This window comes from Plecotus auritus (assembly GCF_963455305.1).
Source record: "Plecotus auritus genome assembly, chromosome: 12".
Lineage (NCBI taxonomy): Eukaryota > Metazoa > Chordata > Mammalia > Chiroptera > Vespertilionidae > Plecotus > Plecotus auritus.
The window spans coordinates 13,837,592-13,858,880 of record NC_137778.1 but is presented as its reverse complement, the minus strand read 5'-3'; the positions used below and the strand labels follow the sequence as shown (position 1 = coordinate 13,858,880).

Genomic DNA, 21,289 nt, shown 5'->3' with positions numbered 1-21,289 from the left:
GAGGCAATTTCTGAGCCACAGCACAGACCCGAGCAGGGCATGGTGGTATCGCTGATTTGAGGAGATAGAAACTGGAACTTGGAGAGGCTGAAGTGGCTGGAGGGTGCTGTGCATCCACAGCTGAGTACTAACTGTAGGGTTAAAAAGAATGACTAGGTGCCTGTAAGTGGAGTGATGCCCAGAGGTAGTGTAGAGCTAGTAGAAGCTTGAGTTCTAACCAGCCAGAATGGGGGATCCTTGTTGACCATCAAAGGCATACCAAAGAGACCCCCCAAAAGTCACAGCTTAGTAAAAAAAACATTAAAATTTCCAGCATCCAATCCAAAATTACTAGGCATGCATTAAATTAAAAAAATATAATAATAATAAAAGGATGAATAACACTGCCTTTGGATCCTGGTACCAGTTCTGCCACTTATTCCTTTGAGCTTCTGGTCATACCTCGGAATAGGGATAATACATTCTGCGTATCTCTTAGGGCTATTTTAAGGGTTAAAGAAGATAATTCATGTAAAGTACTGGGCCTGGACCACAGTAAATGCCTAATAAATGTTAGCTTTGATGGTGAGATAATTAGGAGAAAGGTCAGTTAATAGAAACAGACCCAAAATGTTTAAAATGTCAGAGAAGATAAATTAACAGATGAGGCCTTTAAAACAGCTATTACAAATATGCATGTAATTGGAATCCCAGAAAGGGAGGCGGGTTAAAAAAAAAAAAAAAAAAAAGGAATAATAGCTAAAAACCTTCCAAATTTTTGTGAAAACTACAAACTCACATATCCAAGCAGCTCAACAATCCCCAAGCAGGATACAAACAAAAGAAAATCACTCCAGAGGAATTCATGATCAAAGTACTGAGAAGGGTTTATAGAGAGAAAATTTTAAGAACAGACAGAAAAATATTACATATAGACAGAGACACGTTACATAGAGGAAAAAAAGATAACAATGTCCACATACTTCTTGTTAAAAACTTTTAAGCGAGAAGAAAAATGAAAGGATATCTTCAAAATGCTGAAACAGAAACAAACTGAACTATTAACATAGAACTGTACATACAATCAAAATATCCTGTCAAAAATAAATATGAAAAACAAACTTTTTTTCTGAGAAACAAAAGCTGACAAAGTTCTTCACCAGCAGATCTGGAATGTAAGTTCTTACAATGTATAATCAACAGTACCAATGAGCTCTCCACCAATGAAGCAAGAGCATTGTGTATATGTGTAAATACAAAAGAATAAAAGGCCAACCCCAAGAGGTTATATACTAGTACTTTATGACTCCATTTATATGCAACATTCTTGAAATGACAGAATTATAGACATGGAGAACAGACTCGTAGTTGCTGGAAGTTAAGGAAGGGAAGATGGGAGGAGAGCAGAAGAGACGTGGGTGGGGCTATGAAAGGGAAATATGGTGATCCTGTGGTTTTAGCAAGGGGCTTAGAAAGTAAGTTAGTGGGGAAATAGTCTTTTCAATAAATGGTGCTGAAAAACTTGATATTGTGCCTGGGTAAATACAAAAGAATAAAAGGTTCAAAGAGGAACCTCCACCCTTGCTTCAAACTAGACACAAAAGTTAACTTGAAATAGATAAAAATGAAAACTATACGACTTATAAGTCACAGGAAAACTTTACAACTTTGGGGTAGGCAGAGATTATTAGGACACAAAAGGTTTGAAACATAAAAGAAAAAAATATAAACACATTGGGCTTCATCAGAAACACTATTAAGAAAGACACCATTAAGAAAATGAAATTTCTAGCCACAGACTAGGATAAAATGGCTGATAAGAGATTTGAATTCAGAATAAATAAAGGACTCATACAACGCAGTAACAAAGAATCAGTTCATTTTTTTTCAATAGGCAAAATATTTGGTCAGACATTTTACAAAGGAAGTGTATAATGGCAAAAAAAAGCACATGAAAAGATGCTCAATTTAATTAGTTATCAAGAAAATGCAATTTAAAACCACAATGAGAGATCGACTAAGGATGGCTAAAATTAGAAAGATATAACCTTATATATTGCTGGTGGCTGTGTAAAATGGTATTAACATTTTGGAAATCAGCTGGGCAGTTTCTTATAAAGTTGAGCATACACTTACCATAAAACCCAGTGTTTTTACTATACAGCAATGACAATATATGTCCACACAAAAACGTATACATTAATGTTCCTGATAACCCAAATCAGGAAAACCCCAAATGTTCAGCCTATGAATGGATAAACAAATTGTAGTCATATATTCATATGATGTAATACTATCAGCAAGAACAAAGCAATAAACTAGAGATACACATAACAACATGGTTGAATATAAAATATATTAGGCTGAATTTTTTTCTCAAGATAGACTCAGAATATTGCTCACTGTATTATTTAAATTAAATTACAGAAAAGGCAAAACTAACTTGTAATGACATAAGCAGGTGAATGGTTGCCTGGGCTGGGCCCTGGGGCACAAAGATGTACAAGGGAACTTTGGGGGCAGTAAAAATGTCCTATATCTTGATTGTGTGGTGTTTCCATTTGTCAAGACTCATTAAACTGTAAATTTCAAGTGGAAACATTTTATCACATGTCAATTATATCTCAATGAAGTTGTTTTTTAAAAAATCACCTACTTGCTTTTCAGTCTACCTCTGGCACACACGTATACCACGCTGAAGCAGAGCACCTGTGGTTAATTTCATTCTTGACATTGCCTGGGTTTTACATGACATTAATAGAGGCACTGGGGGGTGAGGGGGGGCCCCTCAGCCCAGTCTGCACCCTCTTGCAGTCCGGGACCCCTCGGGGGATGTCGGCCTGCTGGGTCCTTAGCATAGGCGGGAGAGGCTCCCGGCCATGAGCCCGGCTTCTGGTTGAGCAGCGCTCCTCCTGTGGAAGCGCACTGACCACCAGGGGGCAGCTCCTGCGTTGAGTGTCTGCCCCCTGGTGGTCAGTACACATCATAGCGACTAGTCATTCTGAGTTTGGTCTATTTGCATATTAGGGTTTTATTATATAGGATATATATTTATATGTATATGTATGTGTTTACATTATGTATATATGCTTAATTGAAATAAAAATTGCATCCTACACAATTCAGTGGTTTTTAGTATATTCACCGAGTTGTGAAATTATCACCACTCTCAACCTTAGAACATTTTCGTACTCCTCCCCAAAACCCCATACCTACTCAATTACTTTCTATTTCTCCCCACATCTCCTAGGTCTAATTAGGTGAACAGGGCTACCATTAATCTACTTTCTCTTTCTCTATATATAATTTGCCTATTCTGGACATTTCATATGAATTAACAAATACAATATGTGGCTTTTCTGACTGGCTTATTCCATTTAGAATAGTTTTTTCAAGGATCATCCATGTTGTAGCATGTATCAGTGCTTCATTTCTTTTTATGGCTGAATTGCATGGATATACCACATCTTATTTACCCGTTCATCAGTTGATGGACATACAAGCTGTTTCCACTTTTGCTATTATGAATAGTGCTGCTATAAACATTCATGTATAAGTTCTTGAGTCGACACGTGTTTCCATTTCTTTTGGATATATACCTAAGCAGTGGAATTGCTGGGTAATATGGGGACTCTGTGTTTTACATTTTGAGGAACTACCAAACTATTTCCCAAAGCATTTGCACCATTTTATATTCCTAACCAGTCAAAGAACTAAGAAGCATCAGAGGGGATGTTTGAGTAGCCATTTCTTGCTCCTCTGGAGAAATAGGAGCTAGGGTCTGGTTTGTGAAAGCTATGTGAAACATCCCTCACAGAAAGTCTCTCTAAAGGGTGGTTGGTACTCATGCTAAGAAAGAGTTCAGTGAAAAACTGTGACTCTAGCTAAACGTGGAAAATAAGTGGGTTTTTTCTTAGGGTAGCTGCCCAGAGGGTTTGGAACTCTTGCTCTATAGCTAGCTCAGTTGAGAACTCAAGTTTCAGTAAGAACACTGAAAGGGTCTTGATGAGGGTGAAGTGGCAGGCAGAGGAAGAGGTTAACAGGATTTCAGAATATCAGCACATTGCCTGGGGCAGATCACCTGCCAGCCAACTGGTATGTTAGATTAAGAGTAAGTTAATTGCCTGATTTAAAAAAAAAAAAAAAAGCTTGTGAAAGATTATTCTTTGAAAATAAATGAATTATCCAACTGCAGTTCAAGCACTGGCAGGTGGAGTGAATCACTGAACGAGAAAGTACTAAGGGAAAAAATAGATGACAGCAGAGCCCAGCCCCCTAGAGACCACATGTGGAAGCATTGCCAGCATTCCCAGCTGAGTCATGGGGCTCTGTTATGGAAAAGCAGCAGGTAGGTGGAGAGGGCAGGGGACTCTGAATATCCCATGGGCCTTACTGAGGCTGTGCTTGCTGTCAATGGTGCTGCTGTCCATGGTGCTAACGGAGCAGCTTCCAGCTCTCTGGCCAAACAACACTCTTAATACCCTTTCCTTACCTGCTCTATGTCTTACGTTTAGTTCCCAGTCTAAAAAGGGAGACTATAGTCAAGGTCATATCCTTGAAAATTCACAGACAACTAGAGCCCAGACTTCCCTCTTTTCCCCTGCTGCTGACTATAGCCATGGCCACAGTGCTCACTCAGACCTTTGGCGGAGACATTGGCCACCCCAGAGGTGGTATTATTTAGGAGGGAACACCAACTCTGTTTAGAAGCTCACAGTGGATAATGAGAGGCATGAGAAAGCCTGGGCTTTCAATCTTTGTTTAAAACATTGTGTCAGAGCCCTAAGCGGTTTGGCTCAGTGGATAGAGTGTCAGCCTTCGAACTGAGGGGTCCCAGGTTCCATTCCGGTCAAGGGCATGTACCTTGGTTGTGGGCACATCCCTAGTAGGGGGTGTGCAGGAGGCAGCTGATGGATGTTTTTCTCTCATCGATGTTTCTAACTCTCTATCCCTCTCCCTTCCTCTCTGTAAAAAAAATCAATAAAATATATTTAAAAAACAAACAAACAAACAAGCAAAAAACAACATTGTGTCAGAGAGTCAAAGTCTTGGTCCCCTTGCTGCAGTTTCTATCCTGGCTTACTGTGGTTCCTTCCCTCCCCCTCCCCACCCCCCCCCACCCCCGGCTCTCAGTGGTGCCTTTGCCCATGGCTGGTGGTGTCACTGGCCTGGGCTGTGGACCAATTTGGAGGCGGATTAAGCTTTAGATGATGCTCTTGAGAGGAGCTTTCAGAGCTTCCCAGCATCAGTACCTCTACCTCCTTCTTCATCATGAAACATTTGTATCCAGGTGCGGTGAGGGCAACATGAATAAAGACCACAGCCTTTTCAAAAGAAAGAAATGGCAAAGGGCAGGCTTTGGGTGAGCCCCAGAAATTTTTTAGCATCAGGTAAAAACGTGTTGTTGGAGTTACCACTTCCTCTCCTAGGCGTTGTCATAATACTAAAGCTAGGGCTAAGGACAGTGGCTCCATTCCCTGAACTCGTATGTGTATAAGCTGATGTGAGGCGCACCTGGCACCTTGGTGGGCCAGCCCTGGGCGGATGAGCACTCCGTTGTCGCTGGCTGTGGCTGGTGGACAGCTACCAGTTGCCACGCTTGTCTCTAGGTCTCCCAGACCTCTTCCTCCTCATTCTGCTCGTAGTCGCTGTGGGGAAAGGTCTGCCCCACGGATTCACGCCTGGGAGGTTGTGGATCGCCCAGGTCCCTTTCCTTCTCCTTGGTGTTGACCAAGCTGGAATTCAGCACTCACCATGCCTCCCCGTCTTGGACTAGATGAATGATCCGAGGCAAGTCATTCTCTGAGCTTTTATTTCCTCCTTTATAAATCGAGGGGCCCCTCCTTCCATTTTTATTATTCTGTGAAATGAAGCAAAACAATTTTCACTATGACTTGAAAATAAATTGATATTGGGAGGAGGAATCGATTGTATTGTATGAAATAAGGTTTGTGGATTTTATGTTAACGTGTGGATTCCAAATATAAAGGTTTGTTTTTTTTTCTTATAATTCAGTCATTTGCTGAATTTTTCCTACTTGACATAGAATCATATAAATGAGAGGCAGCATGTTTCCAGAATAACATGCTTTTTGATCCTTGGTTATTTTATCTATGTGGTAAGACTTATCAAGAATGTCAGACACATTATACCAGTAGATACGCATTGCTCTCAATTTGTTTTTAGCTAGATAAACCCTTTGATAGCTAGGGATATTAAAATATTACCTAATGCTGACTCATCTGTCTCCTAGAAGAAGAATTGAAATGCTAGACAGAAAATTTACAAGAGACAGAAGAGAATTGGCCGACTTTAACCAGGATGGTTTGGGTCTGGGAGCAGAATTTAGACAAGAGTATTGGTCAGAAAGACAGGAATAGCAGACTGTGGATCTATCTGCCCAAAATGATGTGAACCCAGGGGGCAGCAAAACCTGAGAAGTCTCCCCAAAATTATGTTTCCCTGACACAGGGCGAGGGGAATTGGTCACTTTTTAAGGTCTTAAAGGTAAATACTTCTTTGACTAGTTCTGCCAGGTCAGACTGAGCCTGGGCTCTGTGGATGCGCTGGCCCCTGGGAGGAGTGACAGTGCCCTTGCCCACCAGGAGCCCTTGGTCCTCTTGTTCTCCAGGAGGCCCGAGTCCCCTGGGAGATTTGAGGGTCCTCTGGGGGACTTAAGGGGTTCTGACACTGGTGAGCTCAGCGGGCTTGGTCTCTCATGGCGATTTCTAGTTCTCTCTATTTGCCATCTCTCCCGGTGGCCAGGCTTCTGGGGGAGGGGTCCTGCCAGCAAGGGCTTTGCTACATCTCAGACTTGGAGCACCTTCTAAACTGAGCTTTTTGTTATTTTGTGCCTATTATGCTCCCTACACTGGGCTTGGGCCTTTCGATGTGATCTCTCTTTTTAAAAATTTAATTAATTGAGCTTTAAATCTTTATTGTTGAAAGTATTACATATATCCCCATTCCCCTCCCCCCCCCCATTAACTCCTTCTAGCCCAGGGGTGGGCAAACTTTTTGACTCTAGGGCCACAATGGGTTCTTAAACTGGACCGGAGGGCCGGACCAAAAGCATGGATGGAGTGTTTGTGTGAACTAATATAAATTCAAAGTAAAGGAGCGGAGGGGAGAGCAAGAGAACCAGATAGAACAGCCGGATCCGGCCCGCAGGCTGTAGTTTGCCCACGGCTGTTCTAGCCTGTACCTGCCCTCCTCCCCTGCCCCCGCCCCAGGCCTTCACCACCCTATTGTCTGTGTCCATGGGCTATGCATATATGTATACAAGATTTTTGCTTGATCTCTTCCCACCCCCCTGCCCACCCCCACCTGATGTGATCTCTTTTAAGTCACAAAGGCCCTGCCAAGTAGGTGTTATCTCTTTTTGACAGAAAAGGAAACTGAGACCAGAAAAGAGCAAAACTTCATGTGGCCACTAAATGGCAGGCTGCGTGTTGATCTAGCTCTGTCTCACTCCAAGCCCCTTGCTCTTTCTATCTCTGGAAAAATGAACAGTGTAGTGATTCTTAATCCGGCTCTTCCACGGGCCTCACATTCATGCTTGATTGCCCCTGGAAGAGTCACCGCAGGATAGAAATGTTGGAACTCGAGGAAGAATAGACTGCGTGGGTCCCGAAAGACGACATGCCACTCAGTTAAGATGTGGTTATGAAAGTTAATTCTTTTGAGCGTAAATAAATGGCATAGTTGTGCCTGGAATGTTCTAAATTGCCGTCGACTTTGAATTTAGAAATTCTGCCATTTTTGCTTGATGTGTGAAGCTTATGTTTGCTGAAGAAAGAAAGGGAACCATGAAATGAGCTTAACCCTGCAGACTGTTTATAGCTGTAGGAGCATTTATTGCTTCCCTTGGGGCCAAGCATGTTTGTCCAAACAGCATTGAAATAGTGCCTCTTACCTTAGGTAGATGAGATAGTGTCTCTAACGTGGACTTCCCTAACCACAAGGGTTCTGTTAATTTTGCGGTTTACAAATGACAAGGAACTCTTAGATATTTTCCCCCTCAGCAATTTGTGGATAAGAATCATTGAAGTAGAAGAGTTCTTGGAAATCACTTAGATTATAAATTAAAATGTACTCGACCGACCAAACACTGCATTCCTATGGAGCCCACGTTAATGGAGGGCCTGCTACATGCTCAGCATGACACTTGGGCTTTCTAGATGGTACCCTCACATGACCAGCCACCTCTCCAGCCTTCTGTCTCACAGTGTCCCCTTGCTCCACAAGCTCCCAGCTCCAAACACCTGCGGTTAATCCTCAGCCGAGGGTATTTTTCCCATTGGTTTTTAGAGAGAGTGAAAGGGAAGGGGGGGGGGGAGAGAGAGAGAGAGAGAGAGAGAGAGAGAGAAACATCGATGTGAGAGAGACACATCAATTGGTTGCCTCCTGCATGTGCCCTGACTGGGGCCAGCAATTGAACCTGCAACCCAGGTACATGCCCTTGATCGCTGTAATCACTGAGCCATGCCGGCCAGGGCCTTTTGTGTTCTTGAACATGCTGAGCCCGCCCATCTCTCTGGGCCTTAAGTGATGCTCCTTTGGCCTAGAGACCCCGCCTCCACTGTTTTGTTTGTTTGTTTGTTTGTTTGTTTGTTTGTTTGTTTTTTAGGGCCTGTAAGAATTTTATTTATTTATTTATTTATTTATTTATTTTTATTTTTTTATTGTTTGAAGTATTACAAATAGTAGTACATATGTCTCCTTTTTTTCCCCCCCCATTGACCTCCCCCGCGGCCTCCCCTACCCCCCAGTACCGCCTCCACTGTTTCCTTAGCTGCTTTTCCTTATGCCTCAGACATGCCTGCCTCAGAGATGCTTTCTTTACTCCTCAGCTGGAAGAAGCCCACCCCACCCCATCTTGCTTTTTTTTTGGACACAGTGTTTCTAACCCTCCCGAGGACTTCTGATTTATAATTTACCTATTTGTTTGTTGATGGCTTTAGTTTCTGTCTCCGCCGCCACCCCCCCCCCTCCCAAACTGTGAGCTGTGTGAGGCAAAGGCCAAGTCTGATCTGCTCACCAGAATATCCTGGGCATTTGGCATGAATCCTGGCACACAGTGGGCAGACACTCAATAAATGCTTATTGGGTTTGGGAATTAGTCTTCTAAGCCCCAGCTGATGCAGCTGAAGGTTAGGGAGGCAGTGTGACTTCTTACAGTCACCTGTCAGGTGAATGGCGGAGCTGGGACTCTAACCTTTGCATCTAATTCCTGACTCTCAAATCCAGGGCTCACTTCACTCTACAGTGCTGTGGGACTTCCGTTTAGAGAACAAAGCTTTTTACCTCATTGTTGGGCTGATGGAAACATATACCTTTAGCTGTGATAGTTACGTCTCAGCTCAGGATTAAAGGAAGTCCCAAACGAGGCACCTGGACACATCAGACTGAGCACTTTGAGGGAGAAGACTGCACGTCCTCACTTAACTGGAGCTCCTTGGGCTGAAGAGTCACCACTGTCCAAAGGCTGGCAGTGCTGTGACCAGAGAGAGGGCCAGGTTGACTTCCAGAACAGATAGCACATGACTCTGTCTTATGGGGACCCGAAAGACTGATTTTGAACAGCCCTTTGGGTGAGCAAGGTCACTTTGGCAGGTGTTAGAAGGCAGAGAGCTGCCTCTCTCTTGCTGAGTCTGAAATGACCTCATTATGCATGAAAGAAGAGATGCTGAACACAGCTACTGGAGGCCAGTAGGCTGGAAAGAGATGGAAGAGGCATTTGGAATAAGCTCTAGAAAGTGGGCTTTGATCTGTCCATGGATGCTGACCAGCAAAGCCCATTATCCCTTTCCTCCCATGAAAGGCTGTTATTGTGGTTTGGCTCATCATACATCACTGATCTGGGAGTGGCATTGTTCTCTGCTTGGCTTGCTGTTGGGCCTGCTGCATTAGGCCAGAGATGGTGCCCTCAAGTCCCCCAGGAGCCCCATTTTGCCAAGGCCAAGCTAGCAGAGCCCTAGGAGGGGTGAGATGCCTGCCGTCTCTGGAGCCCACTTCGGAGTCAGCAGTTAGTCTCTGGATTCTATACTCAACACCTGATCCAAATGCTTAAATAAAAATAAATGGCTTGCTCTATCCCTTCATTGCTGATCCGTGTCTTTCCTAGCCCATGTTCTGTGATGTCTTCCTTGACTTCTCTCCCTGTTCTGAAAGCCTTTCTTCTGTGAGGGCACTTAATTGCTTTGCTTTCCTTCTTCTCACATGTGTTCCGGGAGTCTCACACAACATGCTGTTCCTTCCCGATCACGCAGCTGTGGGGAACAGGTGCACCATACAGACATAGGCTTGCATCACAGGCAGTGACAGCAGGAAGGGACTTGGCAATCATCTCAAAGGGTTTCCACCCTGGGCTCTGTGGGTCCCAAGGGTCTTTGGCAAGTGGTAGGAAGGGGCAGGGCTAATGGAGCTCCCTTCCCTTCACATCTAAGCAGCCACCCTTATTTGTTTTACATATTGAACTTCTCTCTAAAATGTTCCTTGATTAAAGGGCTCCTGGCTTAAAACCATGATTGGACAAACTCTGGTCTAATTCACATCCTCCAGGGAGATGCAGTGGTGACCTGAATGACACCTCATAGAAATTCTTCACATAAATAGACATGTTGAGCTTTTGGCAGATAACCTATTACTTTTAATTCTATCTGAATTATATCCATGTAGTAGAGTGTTTATAAGATTTTGTACAAGTATATTTTCATATGTGCACATAATACACACGCACACACGTATGTAGGTGTATAAGACCAGGCTCCAATATTCACGTCTTTAAAGAAGCTGTTTGTACCCTCCCTTCTGAAAGCAATCTTGTACTGCCTTTTAGCATGCTACTTAAACATTTTTGTTTTCTCTTAGAGTCATTTCACTTTGATTTGAATTGTAATTAGTTATGTACATTTCTCTCCCTTGGTAAACTTGAAGTCCTTTAAAGTTTGAGACTCAGCTATTTATCTTTGTAACCTTTGTAACACCTAGCAATGTGCTCTGTACATGTAATTCATCAGTGTTTTATCCGAGAAGAACCACAAGTAGAAAAAAAAAGTGTTGGTTAGGGAGCCAGTCAATAAGAATATACTATATTAATATGAAACCAACATTTCATGCTTGGACCTCATAAGGACCTTGTTAACTTCTCAGAGAAAAATGGCATACGGCCCCTTGTGGACCCTGGCCATTCATCTCACACATATATGCTGTTATTCACAGAGCAGATGGTCCTGATGGCTCAATGCAAATTAATTTTAATCACTGGAAAAGCAACTCTAGGTATGGGGCTTATGATGGAAAGCCAAGAATGGCAGTTTTAGAAGTTATGATGCTGAATTTTATACATCAACTTGGCTGGCCCACTGGGCGCCTAGATACTTGGTCAAACATTATTCTGGGTGTCTCTGTGGATGGAAGTGTTTTGGGGTGAAATTAAACTTTGAGTCAGTAGACAGATTAAAACAGATTGCCCTCCCCAATGTGGGTGGCATCAACCAGTTGAAGGTCTGAATAGAACAAAAAGGCTGAGGAGTTCCTCTGTTGAGCTGAGACATTGCTCTTTTCCTGCCTTTGGACTAGAATTGAAAACGGGCTCTTCTCGGGTCTCAAACCAGCCAGCTTTCAGACTGGAACTTATACCATCAGATCTCTTGGGTCTCAGGCCTTCAGACTCTGACTAAAACTACATATAGGCTCTCCTGGGTCTCCAGCTTGTTGACTTTGAAATGTCTCAGCCTCGATAATGGTATGAGCCAATGCCTTATAATAAATCCTTTTCTCATAATATACACAGCCTACTTGTTCTGTTTCTCACAAGAACCCTGATCAAAACCAGTACAGATTTTAATACTGAGAAATGTCTAAAAATGTGTTGGTATCTTCGGAACCAGGTAATGGGTAGAGGCTAGGAGTGTGCTGAGGTGCAGGCTAGAAATACAAACATTAAGGGCAATTCTGGTGAGAACTCAAACAGAAATGAGAAATGTGTTATTAGAGATGGGAGGGAAGGCATTCCTTGTCATTAAATGGCAAAAACTTGACTGAGCTGTGTTCTAGTATTTTGTGGAAGATAGAACTTGTAAACAATGAAATTAGGTATTTAGCTCAGGAGATTTCTAAGCAAAGAGATTTCTAGGCAGAAGAAATCATGCATTGAGTAATGTAATTCAACATTGATTTGAATGTTTGCTATCTGTAAGGTACCTTGCTAAGAAGGAGTTCCTCTCTGAGGAGAAGGTGTTAAGGTTCAAAAGGTATGGCCTCTGCCTTCCAAGAAGCTGTACCTCTGTGTCATTCCTGCCTCCCAAATCCTTAACCACATAAGTGGACATTACCAACTTTTAATGTACTTCAGGTGAGATTACTCGGTGATCATAACTGTTTTTCATCTTCTAGGATAGTCGCCTTCCAGGATCTGGCCTTGCCTGTCATTCTGCCTTCCACTCTTCATCCCTGAACTGTATTTACCCGTAGAGTTTGGGGACTGGCTACATCCTATGTAGCTTTGCTCCTGGTCATCTTGATCAGCAGGGAGATGCTAAAAAATCTTCTAAAATGTGGAGAAAGGAGTGATAGGGTCACGTGTTAAAACTATTACATGAACACTTGACTTAGGTCCCAGTGAGAGATGTTAGGAGATGAAATTTAAATTTTAGTATATCATAATTTCCTGATAGGCACTAATGATCATAATGAAACTTCACCTCTGACCAGTGATTATGATTTGCAGTGGAAGTCACTTGACCCTAATTAATGGAGGCATTCATTGTGCTTCTTTGCTGTTGCCTGCATTTGCTATTCTGCCATGACATGAGCAATGGGCCATTTTAGCTTTTGGATTGGATGTTACTCTGCACAAAAATGCTGAGTTTTGTTGTCCTGCTTTAAAATATGCTATCTACCTCATACAGGGATTTCTAGGGACAGGAATATATATTGACTTTCCCATTAAAAAAATATGAAAAGAACTTGACTTTCTTGTTGACGCTGTCTTGGCCTTCCTTCAATAATGGAAAAGGCTGTGCTATTTAAATCTTATCCGACATTTGTGGGTTAATTGACAATATTTACATGCTATAATTAGTCTCATTATGCTTTAATTATATTAATTAAACTCATGTCCTGGAGAATAGGCATTTACTCATCCTCTCCCTCCTCCTGCATTCCTCCACATGTACATCTGGAAGCTGCTTCCCTGGGTGTTGTGAGCACATGGGGCAGGGTCCATTTTTCTTTATTGTTATGACCCCAGAGCAGTTCTGGCATAGCATACGTGCTTATAAATCTCTGTTGAATTGAATCATACATATACAGACATAGCTTGGAAAATCCATGATGGTAACACCAGTGGCTTCTAAGCTTGCTCTCTGCGTAAAACAAATGCCTAAATTTGCTAGCCCACACGAACGCTTTGTACATCTTCCCCTTCCCATCCATTTCACTGCATTAGCAAAGTAAATAAAACAACAATCTACATGCAAGGTGAGAGACTAGAGAAAGGAGAAAACGTATCTCAATGCCAATTTTATGGCAGACGCAGTGTTAGGACCTTTCATTACATTATCTTATATTATCACCAAAGTGTTTTTTCCCTTGCCCCAGCAGGTTGCTTTTAACAAAAAGCCAGCTGAGGCAAAAAGGGAATTTGCTTGTTGGAGATCCGTAAAGACATCAGATGCTGCTTAAGGGGATTAATAAAAATGGGTTTAATAAAAATGGGTTTAATATTTTATCTCATCACTAACACATCACCTGTTGGGCCAACAGTTTTCTAGATAATATACCGACAGTAAGCCATGTTGAACGATGAACTCATTATTTCTTACTCACTCAGAGTCAATTACTATTTACCTGGATTATTCCTGAAGCAGGGCTGTAGGCGAGGTAGAGATGGGAGGTAAGTTGCCTCCTTCCATTGTCTGTCTTTAAAGGGAGAGGAAATAGATGACTCTGTGGTAACTGTGCTCTTAAAATGTGATTACAAATAGTTGTCCTCCATCCCTGACAATAAATGTAAATATTAATGCTGTGTGCCTTCATACACAAACATGCATTAAATCAATAGGATCCTATGACACTCTGTAGTTTGGTTATTTTTAATTAGCCTTGGCCTCCCCAGACCTAGCTTTGTGTGGGTCAGATACAGGAACACACATGGACCCAGTAATGCTCACTTAATGGTAGTTCGTCCCCATTCTGTCATGTGTTGGAGGATTTGATTTCAGAGACAAAAGAATTCCACCCAAAGACTTGCTGATAACAGATACCAGAGTAGCGTTATAGAATAGAAACATCAGCTTTCAGCAGAAATAGAAGAGTGTAAGTGTTTGTTAAATGGTCAGCTTGGTCCTCCCGCTTCTGAAGAGGTAAGCATATCTGTGGTTGGCTTCTTAATAAATTATACAAAGGATGTTCCAGGGGGTCCATTTCCTGAAGGTGATTGCTCAGCATCGTGGAGCACCAAGTACCGTTAGCACCATTAATGGCCTATCAGGGTTTAGTGGTCTAGAAATGTCACTCCCATCTTTCTTGAAAACACATTAATTCAACCCGACAAGAAGCAGAGCTGTGCACCAGATAGTTGATACACGGCTCACCCTACCTTCTTCGGGTCTGGTGATGTGTCCACATTGGATGATTTTGAATATTTTACAGGCATATTCCTTATTTGTTTTAAAGGAAAACTACTTTATTTATAACTTTGGCTTACCACCTTGTTAATACATATAATGAATGAGGGAATGTGGGTGATGGGGTACCCAGCCCAAGCTTGGAAACAACAGCGTCTTGGAGCTCTTGCCATCTATCAAGGTTGTGAACTTCATCATTATTGAGGGTTTTACTTAAATTCCAGCTATGCTGTCACATGGAGTCTAAAAATAGTAACACCACAAAGGGATGGTATGAGTAACAAATGTCTCGATTAAAGGAGATAGCTCTGTGCCCGGCACCTAGTAGCCACTCAGTAAGTGTTAGTTGAATTAGAATTCCCCCACCTTTCCTGGATCATCACCTCATTAAAGCATTGTACCTTTGGCTAGTGTATAATAGGCATTTTTCATCATGTCCATTTGTTAGCTCAGTCCCTCACCATCTGTGTTCCTTGTCCACCTGCCAACCTAAAATGAAAAATTATCTTCCTATCTTCAAATGACAAGTTTGGTTTTTTTTTAAGATAACACTTTTTATACTTTGGGTTTTATTACAGTGGAGTTCTATAGAGTTTCATTATTTCCAAGGACTAATTTAGTGTCTTATCAAGTAATTAAGATCTTACATTATATATAGGTGAGCTTCCTGGTCCTGCTAGGGGAGGAAGCATTGTACTCTTGTGCTCTTTTTTTTTTTTTGGCTAATAGAGCAAATGGGAAATCCATAGCTAGAGGGGGGCAAAGCCAAATTTGCAAGTGTGTTAGGTTGTTAGATTTACTGCGTAGTTGCATGTTGGGTCAGTGTCCATGGCCAGCTTGCAGCAAATGCAATTAGAGTGCTCATTGGGTATTTCTTTGGAGAAGTTTGTTAAAGAAGGAGCTCATGTTGCACCCAATGTAAAACCTGTTTATGAGAAGTTTTTAGGATTCTCACATCCTCTCATCCAACATGCATTTCCTAATCCCCACTAGAGTGTGCCTGGGGATTTGAAGACAACCTCCACCATGATGCTTATAGTTCAGTAGTATTTACAGTCCACTAGACTATTCTCCCCATTTTCAGATGTGGAGACTGAGTCATCAGGGTCTACGTGACTTTCCCCAAATCACACAGCCATTGAATGCTAAGCCAAAGGACTCAACATACGTTCCACACCCCTATGTAGCCTCTTAATCATCAATGTCAAGTGGGAAGCCTGACTTTCAGAGCAATTAAGTGTCTTGATTCTGGCTCCCCAGCCAGAAGTGACAGAAAAAGATTGAACATACTTTCCTTTTCCTTTCACTGATTTTTCCCTCCTGTGTCATGGACTCTCCGGGTCAATACTTTATTGAGCTCAAAGAATTCATTGGGTCCTTATTATGTGCCAGGTGTTGCAATGACCTTTGGTGATACAAAGATAATGAACTTCCTTAAGGAATTCACAGTCTGAGTTGGAGAGTTATACTGAGAAGCTCACAGTGACAAATGCTCTAATACAACTGAGCCCAGGGTATTCTGGGGACAGCAGGGCAGGGTGGCTAATCCAGCATAGGGTCTGTCCAGAAAACTTTGTAGGGGAACTAAGTCTCCAGGAAAGAATGAGAATTAGCCAGATTGAGACAAGGAAGTTTTTCTGGACAGAGGAAATGCCTGTGCAAAGGCCCAGATATATTTGAGAGCATGGAGTCTTTGGGGTCCTCCAAGAGCTTCTGTGTGACCTTAGGTTTAGAAGAAAAGACACCAGAGAGATGGGCAGGACTTAGGTCATGAAGAACACTGTACGTCATGGTAAGCAGTGTTGGCTTCTGCAGTTGGCTGGGTGTCGCTGAAAATTTTTAAGCAGGTATTTTAGAAAATGGGCTAGAAAAGATGAAGTTTGGAGGCAGAGAGATCCACTTAGGAGGCTGTTAGAATTGTCTAATAACAAATAATGAGGGTCATGACCTAAGGCAGAGGCAGTGAGTCAAGCTCTCCCTGCCTCTCCAGGACATGCTTCATTGATTGATTTGTTGCTTTCAGCAGCCAGCATGTCTGCCTGGCTGACCCCGCTGCCACTGAACTTCTTTATTTATCATATTTGCCTTTGTCTTTCTGTACTGAAATTCATGTACCTGTCACTCCTATCAGACCTCAGATCCTCGAGGGCAGTCAGTGTATCCTTTTTAATCTTAGTTTTTGCTGCACTAATTCTGTGCCTGGTACCTGTTTTTCAAGTTCATGATGGGGATAGTATCAGTTTAGCATGGCTGTGGTCTAGAGTCCTTTTCGGGAAGTACTAGGAAGAAGCAGTGGTTGGAAAGGAAGGATGAGGGAGGAGAATTTATACTACAATAAATCGAGTAGTGTTGACGATGAGAAATTTTTATGATTCCACTTGGACTCCGCCAAAGTGCATCAGCGTTCTCATTTCCCGGCAGGTTTACTGTTTACTCTCAGTGATGTTACACAACTGCTGTGCCACCTCTTAAAAATCAATTAGACTTCCACACAAATAATTAGAGATAAGAATAGCATCTGGTGGCTTCACTAGTATAACCTATGTCCCTGAATACGACCCTACTCTCAACACTGTAAGTGGAACCCTGCTCTCTTTCCTATACATTCAGTGGGGGATGGCCATTTAGCTAAGGGGCTTGCAAATTGTCTTTATCTTATGAAATACAAAAGCCTATGTGGAAACCGATGTAGAAATCAGGCTTTTACAAGGAGCTGTTCTCATTGAAGCCAGCGGTTCGCTGGCCTGAAGCCTTGGTTAGATGTCCTCTTCTCCATCCCATCACCAGTTCCAAATAAAGGGACTGCAGCAATCACTAATTAAGATGGTTGATATGTTTCTCCTAACAATTCACTTTGATCTAGCTCCTCATATGTTTCAAACTATTATTACATGCAGATTTTTACAGGCACTTGGTGGCTTTGTTTTTATGGTCTAAAAGGCTTCACCACTTCCAAGAAGAGGGTGTTCTGGCTCCTTCTGTCCCTCCCTCTCTCCCTCCCTCTCTCCTTCTTTCTTTCCCTTCCTCCCTCCCAGGTTCTCATATAATATTTCCCAGGATTGACTGGAGGTAGATTCTTACACCTAGCAGTAAATGCCCACAGAGACCCTAAATCAGAGGTAATCATCATTTAGATAAAAGATTTCTTTGAAAGGGTAAATGTTAAGAAGGTAATGTTTCCCTTGAATTCACAGATTTTTCTTCTGGTTCAATTTTAATTATACCTCATGTGGTTCTGCTACATGTGAATATATTTAACAGTCTTCGAGTTTTTTACTGATTGTGTTAAAATTAATACTCGGCCTTACAGAATAAGAGGCTGAACACTGTGCCTAAGGATTTTTCAAGATTACTAAGAGGCTTAGCAAGGTCCAAGAGACGTCAGCTTGTTTGTGCCTTCATGTGAAAATGTGGTCACTTATTTTTCTTGAATACACACACAAATTATTTGTGCGCATAAAATTTGGTGAAGGATTACTTATTAGAAGAGATAAAAGGCATTCTATGGGAATGGGTTTTTAGGCATTCTGTTGACGGTAGTCAGCCCATTTCTCCCCTCGGGGTTTTCAAAGGCTTTACCACACATGCACAAAAGCTTACCAAGGGGTGAGCCAAAGGCCTTTGTCAGCCATGCAAGGTGGCTTTGTAATAAATTCTTTCTGTCCAGCAAAATAATTCTGAGGTTGTGCCCTGCTTTCAGAAATCTAATTTATAATCACAACATATTCAATAATTCTCAGCTCTGTTAGGGTTATTGTGCACCTTGAAAAAGGTCTTTGCAAGTGTGTTTACCCAGTTTCCTGAAAATAGCCCTCTCTTGGTGCTTCCCAGGTATTGTTTACAGATCATAATAATCTAGAGTAAGGAGAAGAGGAATTCAGAGCTACAATGTTTAGGAATCTGGGATCTCTTTAAAGATGGTAGAGTATCCCTAAAATGGTTTAAATGCCTCAAATTCAACATATATATATATATACTAGAGGCCCCGTTGCAGGAAGATTCCTGCAATAGGGCTTCCTGCGGCAGTCTGCTTCCCTCCCTTCTCCCCCGCCCTGCCTGCTTCCCTCCCTTCTCCACAGCCCCACTTGCTTGCTTCTCCGCAGTTTTGCTCCCTTCTGCAGTGTTTGGCTTCCTTCTATGCTGTCTTCAGTCTTCACTCTAGTCCTGTATATGCAAATTAACCGCCATCTTGGTTGGGTTAATTTGCATACTCGCTCCTGATTGGCTGGTGGGCGTGGCCTGTGGGTGTAGCAGTGTGATGGTTAATTTGCATATTACTCGTTTATTAGATAGGATATATATATATATATATATATATATATATATATATGGGGGAGGGGATGCAACACCTATTTAACAACTTGTCTAGAAGAATATGGCAACTGTAATTTGCTATTTAATCTACTATATAATAGATGACATTTCAGTGAATAGAATAATGCCTGCAACCCCTTCTGGGGTGGCTTCTAGGGCTGAGGGAATGGGAAGACGGTTCTGCCCGGCCAACCACAGAGAATTTTACTTTCTCTCACTTTGATTAATGTCACTTATAGTCTCTCAAGGGAGGTGCTGACCTAGAAATTGATTCTCCCCCAGGTAACAATTACTTGCTTTTAAGAAGGTTAATTTTTTTTTGTTATCTGCTCCTAGAGGGAGACCAAATAACCCTGGTTATCCTTAAAAATACTTATGTTGGAGTTTTTCATGTGTTTTTGTACAAGTTTAAATCAGGAATATCTGGTGTTCTTGAGAGCCACAAATCCTCAAAGCTTAATAAAACAAATCATAATGGAGGAAGAAAAAAATAGAAAATTTGAGAAGACTAAAGAATTAGGAAAAGGAGCTCATCAAATTATGCCAAGATACCTGCAATTATTCTTTTGAGCCTCAAATATTGAGTGCCCAACATATACCAAAAAGTATATTGGCCAGGTTAGGTTTAAGGAGAGGATTATCAAACATCTGAGCAAGATCAGATAGGAGCCCATGATCTTTTCCGGCAGATCCTCACCAGGACTTCTCTGTTTTAGTACATTGTAGGAATTTGGGAAATCAGGATATATCCAGAGAGGACTGACTATGTAAAGAAAGTTCTGGAAGCCATTTTGTTTGAGAAACTGTTAAAGAAATAAGGGTTGTTTACCTGACAAAGGGAAGATTTTTTTGGTAAAGAGGTCATGAGAAATGTCTCAGGTCTTCACTACTCAATATGATAGGCACTAACCACATGTTGCTATTTACATGTAAATTAATTAAAATTAAATAAAAATTAAAAAAAATAGTTCCTCATTTACACCACCACATTCCGTGGGCTCAATAGCTACATGTGACCATCTGTTACCAATACTGGATGGCGCTCAGATATAGTGCATTTCCATCATTGCAGAAAGTTCTGCTAGATAAGGCTGCTGTAAATACTTGAAGAAGTTCATGGAAGAGAAATAATAGATTTAGTCTGCGTATCTCCAAAAGGTAGAGTTATGCCCAGTACAGAAATTTCCCCAACACATGAGGTGGTCAGTAAGAAGCAGAGTAGGAACATTTCTAAGAGGGGAAATGCTGACTCTTGGTGACCCTTGTCAAGGATGCTGTAGGAGGAAGTAGGAATAGATGTCAGACGTCCCAGCTGTCAGACTTTGTCTTCCTATGCATGTCAGGCCCTGAACCATGGCCCAGCTAACCCACTCGGGTGTCTGTTCAGAGCTCTCTGCAACGTCCTCTACTGCTTAGTGATAGGAAGTACCTGGTGGTCTGGCTGAGACTAATCTCAACTCTCTCTCTCAGCTCTGTCTTAATCTGATTTGAATCCTCCTTGGAAAAGTTGGTAATTTACAAAACTCATTAGAAGCTTTCAACAAAATCATGCCTAGAAAGAATTTATTTCTGGAAATCCAAAAGTGGGGATATATTTTCTAAATATAAATTTGGCTGATGGATGGGGATAATGAAAAGGCTACTTTTTCTAACCCTATGTAGGCTTGAGTTTTCCAAGATCTTATATATTCAAACGTTTGAATTTAAGCAGAATAAAACATCAATTAGAAGTTGGCAACAGTATTTTCCCTGGATAAGCCACAAAGCAAATAGTTGGCCTATGTGTTTGGAGAGGTCTGTGTTTGTAAGTTATCTTTATGGTAAAGTCATACCTTCTCAGATACGTGGTTGAACTTACAGAGAATTGAAGGACCATAATTAGTAGGTGTTTATAAAGCTCTTTAGTGGCTTTTAAAGAGACTGTGCCTGAGAACTCAAAGAATCATTTCTGGAAATCTAAAACCAGGGTTGGTTACCTGAGCACATTCCTTAATTGAAGCTTGATGGTGTTGCCCTGCATACGAATCTCCACTCTGGTCAAGCCTGGGCAGTTTTATTGGCCTTGTGGAGTTCTGAAACAACACTCTCAAACTTCCTTAGAGTAGCAGAGGAGGAAAATGCATGCATTAAATACGTTAGAATTGTCTCTCCACGGGGTGAAGAGAAACAGGTGCAGTTCCCTAGTCACTGGAGACAGATTGTGGTCTGAACACTTCAGTCGTCTTGGAGTGACCTTGTCATTTTCTAAAGTCTCCACGGGAAGTCTTTGTCCACTTTTTTAAACCTTAGTTGTTTATTTTTAAACATTTTAAAATTTTTCTCCTTTGGATGTAAACAGCTGGTTTCTCTCCTTCTTTCTCCTC

At 41.8% G+C, this 21,289-nt stretch overlaps 1 protein-coding gene across 2 annotated transcripts in view; it reads left to right on the top strand.

Moving 5' to 3' along the window:
* The window catches only part of KCNH1 (potassium voltage-gated channel subfamily H member 1), a 260,944-nt gene that overhangs the window by 131,486 nt on the left and 108,169 nt on the right, over positions 1–21,289 (top strand). The window lies entirely within an intron of this gene.